This window comes from Mirounga leonina, unplaced genomic scaffold (assembly GCF_011800145.1).
Source record: "Mirounga leonina isolate KUSES-001 unplaced genomic scaffold, KU_Mleo_1.0 Mir_115, whole genome shotgun sequence".
NCBI classification, from domain to species: Eukaryota; Metazoa; Chordata; class Mammalia; order Carnivora; family Phocidae; genus Mirounga; species Mirounga leonina.
This window is the reverse complement of record NW_023270268.1, coordinates 46,466,160-46,476,716: the sequence shown is the minus strand read 5'-3', so window position 1 is coordinate 46,476,716 and position 10,557 is coordinate 46,466,160. Positions and strand designations below refer to the sequence as shown.

The window sequence follows — 10,557 nt, the reverse complement described above, 5'->3', positions numbered from 1 at the left end:
GTAACAAACACCAGATCATATGTTAAAAATATTAAACCAGATTGCCAGCTTTCAGCTACCAGTAGCATTCTGACTGCGTTTTAAATTGTGGAAATTATTAAAAAATCATTAGTAATAAAAAGTAAATAGTTTCCCATTTAGAATACCACTGATATTCCCTCAGTGCCAGGAAAGCATGAGCAGTATGGTTTCTTTTGCTTCTGTGAAGTGTACTTAGAGTTCATGGGCTCATGAGTGAGTAGATCCATAAGTACAAAAAGAAGGTCATTTGTGGGTGGAGAGGGAAATTAGAGAAAACAATTTCAGATGAAATAAAAACACATTTTCAGATAAAGGAAAGAATGTTCACTGCAGGTTCCTGAAATATTTCAGACCATTCAAGTTTTAATTATACCAATGAATCCCAATAGAAATGCAGTTAAGGAGTATGGTTTTTAGAGATAATATCAACTAGCTGGTTTACCAGTAATACAGATAAAGGAAATGGTAGCATTTATCTTTTTCACCCAACTGGGAGTCTTTAAGGCACCTGTGTGAGTGTGTGAGTGTGTGTATGAATTGTTATCTTCCTTGTCCTACAAACCGCATTTATAGCTCAGTAAGTTCTCACTGCCTCCCAGATGTAATTTGGCTTTCCTGGCAAAACAAACAAACAAACAAACAAACAAAAAACTCAGTGAAAACATCCCAAGAAGGTATGCTTTTTAAAAGTCAAAATATGAAAAGGTCTGGAATCACTGATCTAGGAATGTTGTTTTTATTATACCAGGATAAAAATAATCCATTGCAGAAGAGTGCCAAAACAGACCCAGATGTAGATCTTTTGCTTTCTAGTCCATGTTTAAATACATATGGTTGAGAGAAGAAGCTTCTGGAAGGCAGGGAAGAGTTGGAAACGTTTTGGTATGGAGAATCCATTTTAAGCAGATACATTAAATGTGTCTCTATTAACTTTCACAGTGGAGGAGGGAGGCACTCTTCTATAGCCTGGATTCAAACTTGTTTAGGTATCTGAATAAATATACTGATAGAGTCAGATGATTTTAGTTTACCTTCAAGGACCTTATATATTTCACACACCAAGTTTTTAAAATCATAGCCAGTATTTAAATATAAATAACTTATATTCTATTATGTATTGTGTATTATGTATATATAATATGCTATATAATACAACACATTGTATGTATAATTTTTGTGCCACTTAATGTATAAACCGCTTAAGTGTGAAAATATTATGTAAAATCAACATATTTGTCTTAAGATGTTTATAAAGATTAAAACTGAGTTACAAATATTTGGACATATCTCAAGCTATTTTAACTAAAGCTTGAATCTAAATCAATATAATTATTTTGACATCTGGCAATAGGGCAATATAAAACATACATTTCAGAATTAAAAGTTTAGAACCACAGAATTTTAGTTGGGAATGGAGTGTTGGAGACTATCTGGCCCTGTTCCTTTGTTAGACCAGAAAACATTGTATAAGTAAATTGGCACCGTGACAGAACAGAACTGGCATCAATGTCTTCTGACTCTCCTGGGCCATTTATTGTCATTGCTTTTCTTAAAAACACTGGGGGCAACAAGAAACTCTAATATAGACATAAACGTTCCCCAAGTTTAATGTAAAGAAGGGCCACCCAAGATTTTCAGTATAGTTCTTTATTCCTCTATTTTTTCTTTCCTTTTTTCTTCTTCTTCCCACTTTCCCCCTTCTTCCATCCTTCTTCCTATCAGAAAATACTCTTCACATAATCACTCTGTTCCATATTTCACAAATGTTTATTGAGCATCCACTGTGCTAAGTCCTGTTCTGGGTAGTAGAGTTTGAGATAGGAGCACAGCCCAAACACTTCCCTCAAGGAATTTACAGGCTGCTAGGAGGAGCCAGGCACTACACAAGGAAAGCATAAACATAAAGAAACAGGTAAACATGGGAAGCAATTTCAGATGGCAGTAAGCGCTGTGAAATAGGAGAAAGCAGGTTAGCGGGACTGGGGAGGGAGGGTGTGTGTTCAAGGGCATGGTCAAGGACTGAGGTAGTCCGAGATCAGCAGAGTCCTCAAGGAGAGGCAGAACACTGGCGGAAAGACCATTCAAAGGAGTGGGAACTAGAGGTCTTGAACCTTGAATCCCGATTTCACACTAGAGCTAGGAGTCCAATGGTGAATAAAAACAAACAGGACACCTAACTTCAAGGAGCCTACAGTCAAGTGAGAAAAACAATGAATCCTAATCAAATGAATCACACTCAAAATGTACAACTGCAGTCATTAGACTTGTGGTCAGTGGGAACTAGCCAAGTGTTTGGTTGTATTAGAGGTGGAGGATGGCACGCGATCCAGATTTGGTTTTCACAGATATAACTAGAGTACTCTCTTGACTGTTAGTGTGGAGGCTAATGGTCTAGTCCCAGAACAGAATGCAGGAGTTGCACCAAAAAGAGTGGGCTCTGCCAGGAGGGCAAGGGGCAGCAAATGGCTGGAGGCCAGCAGAAAACCCTTAACAGTGAGATACAGTGAACATTAGAATCTTACATCTGAGAACTGAAGAGAATCTGTAAGGTGACCACCTCCATGCCTTGAGGGAAGTGAGATATTTGGGGGGGATACACACACACTTGCACACACTTTCTTTCTTTCTTGAAGTCAACACAGTATAGAAAATTCAAAATGCCTGAAAACAGAATATTTTTTATATAAATCAGCAGTGATTCCAATTCCCAGAGATAGTCACTGGTCATACTACAGTTTATATTCTTCCAGGTTTTTCTCAACACATTTTTACATAGCTGACATTGTACTTACTATATATGCAATTTTGTGTTCTGTTTTCTTTCCCACTTAATCTCATAGTATGACTTTATAAAACAAATGGCATCTCTCATGTCATTCATTTGAACTTTCATTTATCACATGAGGTTATGGGGACTGGACAATTGACCCTTGACCAAAACCTCGCAGCTAATGAGGGGCCAAGACTCCTGACCCACAGTGTAGTGTTTCACAACCTATAACCCAGATCCTGAATTAATGTGTCTAATATGTAGTATATTGACATTCTACCTGGGATATACACATTTTTTTAATAAGAACTGTCACTAAGGAAAAGAAAATGTACAGTAATGGTCTTTTAATAAATAAAGCAGTTACAAAAATAAATACAGGGACGCCTGGGTGGCTCAGTCGGTTAAGCGTCTGCCTTCGGCTCAGGTCATGATCCCAGGGCGCTGGGATCAAGTCCTGCATCGGGCTCCCTGCTGAGCGGGGAGCCTGCTTCTTCTGCCTCTGTCTGCTGCTTCTCCTGCTTGTGCGCTTGTGCTCTCTCTCTGACAAATAAATAAAATCTTAAAAAAAAAAAAAAAGATGAATGACATACAATTTGAATTTTCCTTTCTTATTTGGGACACTGAGAAGCAATCTTCCTCTATTTGCTAACAGAGTTATTACAAAATAAGCAAGCAAAAATTTATGTGACATAATGCTATATAAAGATGTAAGAACTCAGGAGTGTGAATTAAGGCAGTCATTTTGGGAAGTAACTTGGTATTATCTGGAAAGGCTGAAAAAGAAAATTTTCTATGACACAGCAATTCCAGCCCAGAAAATACACCCTAAAGAAACAAAGGGTGCCTGGGTGGCTCAGTCATTAAGCATCTGCCTTTGGCTCAGGTCATGATCCCAACGTCCTGGGATCAAGTCCCACATTGGGCTCCCTGCTCGGCGATGACAAGCCTGCTTCTCCGTCTCCCTCTGCCTGCCGCTCCCCCTGCTTGTGGTCTCTCTCTCTGACAAAGAAATAAATAAAATATTTAAAAAAATTTAAAAATAAATAACAATAGATATGAAACAGGTAGCCAAGAAGCCAAAGTGGACGTATTACCTATGCATGTTTATAGTATATAATTATATGTAATATTATGAAATGCTTTCTACCATCTCATAAAATTGTGTGTTGTGGCTTAGCCCAGAATCCCCTGTAATCTTTTAAAAATAGTATCTAATAGGTCTTATAGTATAAATGTTATAGTGTAACTCTTTATGCACCATAATGCAAACATTTCTACCTGCTGACTCTATGTAGAAAAAAAGCATCTGAAAATATGGCCATTGCCTTACTGGTTCCTAAAGGCAAACAAATTTCTGAAAATGCCAATAGCAAGGTTGATTTTTCCTTTCCTGAATGTCTATTTTATCTCTCTACTCATTTTGTATTTGGCATTCTTTCTTTGGGCTTCTATGATCATCTATGTCCCTCTATTTTCTCATTCCATTGTTGGGTTCTCTCTGGATCTTGTCTGCCCCTCTTATTCCTTATTACCTCTCTCTTTCCAGAAATCACCTTCAGACCATTTCTCAACAGGTGTCCTAAAGGACTTTTGAGAAAGAACAACTTTTGTTGCATTAATAAATGGTGGGAGATTCACATACACATGTTTTTCTCTTTTTCCCCCTCTATGCCTTGTCCAATAGTGTGGAAACTGAGCAGTACAGTCATAAATTAATTCTAATATCTTAACATAGGCATTGGTATGCTGGCTATTGCTTCTTAATTCATTTAACAAATATTTATTGGACACTGATTATATGCCAAGAGTTGTGCTTGGCACCGGGGATACCCAGAAATTATTAAGATTTCTTCAAGGTACTCACAGTCTAGTTTAGTTGGTGGGGTGGGGGTGGGGGGGTAGATGTGGAAAAAAAAAAACCCTCACACTTTTGGGGGGAAAAAAGTGTAGTAAATGAAACAATTCAATTAAATTCAATAAACCCTGAGTGCTCACCATGTGCCAGGCAGATGGTAAGGAGGCTAGGGCTTCGCCAGGCCTTGCTCCTCACAGATTCCCAAGAGCTGGCAAATGGTAAAATTACCTGGCACGTGTTAAGTGCTTCCTGGCAGAAAGAAAGACAGAAAAGTCATAAAGGGCCATGAGACGGACAACAACTTGATCATAGGAACACTTTGAACAAATCACTGCCCTAGCAATGTGAGAAGAAAGTTTGTTTTTCTAATTTTTTATGCTGCTGTTAGCCTACTGAGGGCCAAGACTAGTTCCCAGACTGCGGGCTTCCTCACCTCACCTTCCGTGAATCCCAGGCTGGCTTTGCAATTCTCTCCTTGCTTCCCTCGGGTCCTCAACAACAAATCCTCAACTAGGTGATAGTAGATTATCTGATTAAAGTAATTCACACTAAGGTGAGCTTGAGGCTTAATCCTTCAAAAGTGATTACTTTGACAAAAGATAGTTGGTTAACCCTAACGACCTGCTAACTGGCAGAGCTTGGAGGGCTCTTGGGGAAGGGCCCCCCCTTCTCACCCTCCCAAGATGGCCACCATTAGTTCCTTCCCTTTCTATTTCCTCTCCAGAGATAAAGGAAGAAGGGAAACCAGTGAATTCAGGAATGTGAGGGAACTCTAATGGCATATACTGTCTTCTTTGCACTCTCCCAAGAGGCAAATGAGGTGGTATTTATGAGCCCATCCTAGAAATGGGGAGACCAAAAGTAAGGCAGTGGTTCCTGACTTTGGCTTCACTTTGAATCCATAGAGTGTAATCCAGACCAATCAAATCAGAAGTTCTGGGAGTAGCATACGAGCATCAGTACTTTTTTTTTTTTAAGTTCCTCAGATGGCTCCAATATGCAGCCAAGATGTCCTCCCACTGAGCTAGAGTTCAGGAAATGGAAATACCCAGAATCAGTGGTGACCCATTGACCTGGTCCACTTTCTCCCTTTGGCAAGGCAAGTAAGTTCTATTTGGCTCGAAAGAAACAGTGTTCTCTGCAGGAAACTCTGTCTCAAATAGAGTTAGGTGTGGGTAAACCGGCACACATATGCACACATATGCATCTAGAAATGTGGGAATCAGGACCAGTTGTCTGAAGCTAAGGTGGTAGTACACCTTTATCATGCACCTGCTGGGTCATGGTGCAACCTAACCATGTTTCACTTTATACCAGATAAGCGTCAGTTGTCTGTCTGTGGGCTTAAAAATAAACTAGATATGATTAAGTCCACACAGAGGATAATCCTACATCTTCTATAATGCTTAGGTTGCTGTTTATTTATAATTCCATATCCTGTCTCCTTCTAAGAAACTGTGATCATGAGCACCCTTTGAGAATGACATTAGGGTGTCTGAGAGATCAAAAGTATCTTAGGCCACTTCCTTTTGGATTTATTTGTATCAAACTCTAGAATGTGTGTGTATGTATGTGTGTGTGTGTGTATTACATAAAAGTGTGCATATATACACATATGCGTGTATGTGTGTGTGTGTATATATATATATAACTTTCTTAGAAATAAAAAGTCTTGCAAATTCTTATATACCTTATGAATTCATTCAGTAAAGTACCATGGTTAAATCATAAATACAAATACATTAATGGGACGTTTCTCATTCGAATCTCATTTGCAGGTAACATTAGAAGTCTTAATTTATGGTTGTTGTGAATGCGCCATCGGTCCCAATGGCCGCACCTGGGTAGCTCTGAATGCCCATATTTTCTGCCGCAGGCTTAGCAATGAGTAACTGCCGACAGGACCTGATCCCATTGAACCTTCCCAGTACTGAATGTATTTTTAGACAATGTTGAACATTCTTTTCCCTTTTCAAACTTTTTCTGGCTATAGGTCACCAGCTCACCAGTAACCGCTGCATTTTTCACTGTCTTTTTGTTGTCAACTTTCCTATCCAGTTCACAAATAGTCTTGGCATAATTCCAGCCTTTCCTAGATTCTGAGACTATAGAATGAGCAAAACTAGACCTCAAGGCTCTTGAAACATACAGGCCAGCCAGCTACAGATATGTAATAGTAAATAATTATAATCTATTAAGTAAACAATATAAAAGTACAATGTGTAGTGACAGAGAGCAAGAATGTGAACAGGTGAATCTAAACTCAAAAGATAGACAATTATCATTATCTTTATGATCTTTCTTTTTTTCCCCCCCCCACACAATTCAAATGTCTAGAATTACAGCCATGTACTTACACTACAAGTCTTCAGTGCTGGAATTCCTTTTTTTTTTTTTTTAAGATTTTATTTATTTATTTATTTGGGAGAGAGAATAAGAGACAGAGAACACGAGAGGGGAGCGGGTCAGAGGGAGAAGCAGACCCCCCGCTGAGCAGGGAGCCCGATGTGGGACTTGATCCCGGGACTCCAGGATCATGACCTGAGCCGAAGGCAGTCGCTTAACCAACTGAGCCACCCAGGCGCCCCTGGAATTCCTTTTAATTTGTAAGACAGGATTCTATTCCTGGTTGCATGAAATGGTGACTTTATTTCTGTCAGGATGCACGTTGTCCACCATACAGGCCCCGAGGGCAAGGTTTGGGGAAATCTGTGACTGATCACTACTATGCCATCCTTGCTGTGTTCTTTGTTGTTTACTTTCATCATTTCTCAGGCTTAATCTTTTTTTTTTTAAAGATTTTATTTATTTATTTGAGAGAGAGAATGAGACAGAGAGAGAGAGCACGAGATGGGGGAGGGTCAGAGGGAGAAGCAGGCTCCCCGCCGAGCAGGGAGCCCGATGTGGGACTCGATCCCGGGACTCCAGGATCATGACCTGAGCCGAAGGCAGTCGCTTAACCAACTGAGCCACCCAGGCGCCCCTCAGGCTTAATCTTTTAAGGTTATGATATCTATAAGACAAAGCCAGCTTCTCTACCATACTTTCAGAGAAGTATAGCATGTCAGCTTTTGAATTAACATATGAAAATCCAATTGTATCAGATTTTTGTTTTGTCAAAATTAAAGGCTCTTTTTTAATCTTTGTTCCTGGATGTAAAATTATTATTTTTTCTGTTCCTGAATATAATAGGTAATGTGTGCTTTAAAAAAAAATGATGTATCAAGTGCCTTTAATAGGAGTTTATTAATTCTATTCAGGTGCCATCGTAAGATGTGTATGCATGATTATTCTAGACAAGTCTATAACTCCTACCCACATGCTTACCCCCATGCACAGTGTAACTTCCTTCTATAGCTTCAAGACTCCCACGTTCCTACAAAAGCACTGTCCTACCTGTCATTTAGTCTTCACAACTAAATAAAGAAAAAGTTAAGAGTTTGAAAGAGGCTGGCCACTCTGGGCCCCTCTTTTCATGAAGTCATTCTTCTCCGAAGATAGTCTAAATTATAGACTTAGCCAGAACAGCTTCTCCTCTTGTGAAGACTTTGAAGTCTGTTTATTCTTACAACATTCTGGTAGGTCTGTCTTGGTAGAAACCGTAAATAGTTTGTCAGGGTCCCTAAAGACCAAGAACTCTCTGTGGGCCTCGGGAGGTGTTAATTTTGTTAGATTAGCCTTGAACTTGTGGAAAAGGGCATATTTGGCACCAAATATCCAACTTATATGAGACAGCCAAAGTTAATTATTAAGAAAAAGGAGTACATGGATGATGCTTGGTCCAACGCTGGGTATTTTCCTTACTGTGATGGAAGAAGCCAGCTGAAGTCAATCTGTTTCATTTATGACTAAATTCCCAGGTGACTCGAGAGAAAACGCAGCCTCCTCTGGGGTTATTGGCAATAGGTATACACGTGCCAAACGTGACATGGGGTTAGCTTCCACTGGCAAGAGCCATGGCTGCTACAGCCTGGTCTTTCTGCCTGGGTTGTTGGCTCCTCTTGGAAACAGCATAGCCACCTCTCCCCCACCAAACGCTTGCAATGGCTTGTGTATGCACCACACTCCTCAGAAGAATCAGGTTAAAACAGAAGGGGGCGTTATTTCCAAGGCTGCTGCTCTGCCTTTGCCTCGGCTCCTACGAAATAAAGACAGTCTTTGGAGTCTGTTACGAAGCACACGTTTCCTGACAATCTCCCCGACTCTCAGTTTCCTGCTAACATAAAATGTCTACCACATAGAACTGTGGTAATGAGTGATTTCACAGGAATTGAGCTAGCATAGGTCAGGCCTTTGACAAATTGCAGCTATTGTAATTATTTAAAATGATGAATTTAAAAATAGAGAATACTTAAAAAAAAGCAAGCTCATGTGAAACTTCAGATCTCTTCAAAATAGGATTAAAATCAAATTATAACTTTAAGAAATTTACAGCTATGGTTTATAAGACAGAAGACAGATCCTCTCATAGTTTTTTGAATGGATAGGTAGGATGTAATCTGAAGGGAATCCAAGATGTTCCCTGGAATGATCAGCAGGCACTTCAGAAACATCACTCTTAATTGACCAGAGCACAGCTTCTTTTGTCCAACTTTCCCCCTACATTTTACAAGAAAAAACCTGGGAAGGACAAGCCAAGCCAAGTAAAAGGCATCTATCACTTTAAAAAAGAGTATATAACCCACAGTTGCATAGAAACCACATCCTTTGGAGTCATATGTGATTTTTTTTTTTAATGCAGTAGGAGTTGTTGTCACAGGATAAAAATTTAGTTGTCTACTTGCTTCTTTTAAGTAATACAAGTCAAGAGATGTTCCAGGCATAGTGTCCCTTTTTTTTTTTTCCCAGCTTTTACTCCTACCTCCCTGAGAAATGTATCTCTCGATTTCATCAGAACAAATACCCTTCAGAGCTCTAAGTGGAGAAAATAATGATTATGTGTTGTTAAGTACTATTTAGTAACAAAGGCTGGGGCCACGGGAATGGTGACATCACCCACAGAAAGAGGAACATTTACACTTTTGAAAGAGATTCTTTTCCAACGTGATGGGTCACCAACCAGAGGAACAAAGCCAAATAAGGCAGGAGGAGAGGACACCTGGCTCTGGGGAAGGCATCTTTAGCATCCGAGTCTGGAGTCATGCCCCAAGTCCACATGCTCTTTCTACTCTCCCCTCCTGAATCTAGTTCCTGTCAACAAGTGTGTACTATTCTTACTGTAGAAAACCTGCTACTCTCATACTTCAGTATATTTGCTGCTTGGTGAATCCGTCCACCTGGAGTAAGCAGCAGGTCAGGAAGTGGCTTCCTGTTTCAGGAGTGTTCTCTAAATAGTCACATATTGCAGATATCCATGCATTTACACACACATGCTCTCGGAAACCACACACCATCTCACACTTTGCAATAATCCAATGATACGTGAGTCATCATACCCGCGTGTTTGCATGATACAATGGACTGCATCACTTAAAAGCACGGAAGTCATCTGTACTCTTCCACACTTCCCAGGACGAGTAACATAATGATTTTCTATTTGGGCATTGTCAGGAACACTCAAAAGTCAGCTTGTGGCTCCTACAGTCTCGTGTCTGCCTACCTTGGGGAAATTACCATGTGTTCCTCCCTACCCCACCCATTGTCATCCTAGCCACATTCAGTCCAACGCCACTGGTAGGTTTTGTTGTTGTTGTTGTTGTTTTTGTGTTTTTGATCATTGTCAGTTCTTAACCCAAATCAGAAATAGAAGCAGCCACACTTGTCATTAACTTCTCAAGTATATGGGGATGCCATTTGTTCTTAATAGCTATTAGGTTTGTTTAAATAGAAGAAGAAGAAGAAGAAGAGGAAGAAGAAGAAGAAGAAGAAGAAGAAGAAGAAGAAGAAGAAGAAGAAGAAGAAGAAGAAG

The 10,557-nt window shown here is 39.8% G+C and overlaps 1 long non-coding RNA gene across 1 annotated transcript in view; it reads right to left on the bottom strand.

Annotated features, from left to right (window-relative positions):
- Positions 1-3,315: 3,315 nt before the first annotated feature.
- Positions 3,316-10,557, bottom strand: part of LOC118005433 — a 16,326-nt gene continuing 9,084 nt past the window's right edge. Inside the window, exons 2-3 of the long non-coding RNA XR_004677828.1 lie at positions 4,790-4,898; positions 3,316-3,352 (exon numbers count right to left, since the gene is read on the bottom strand). This is a non-coding gene — a long non-coding RNA (uncharacterized LOC118005433). The remainder of the gene's footprint in view (positions 3,353-4,789; positions 4,899-10,557) is intronic.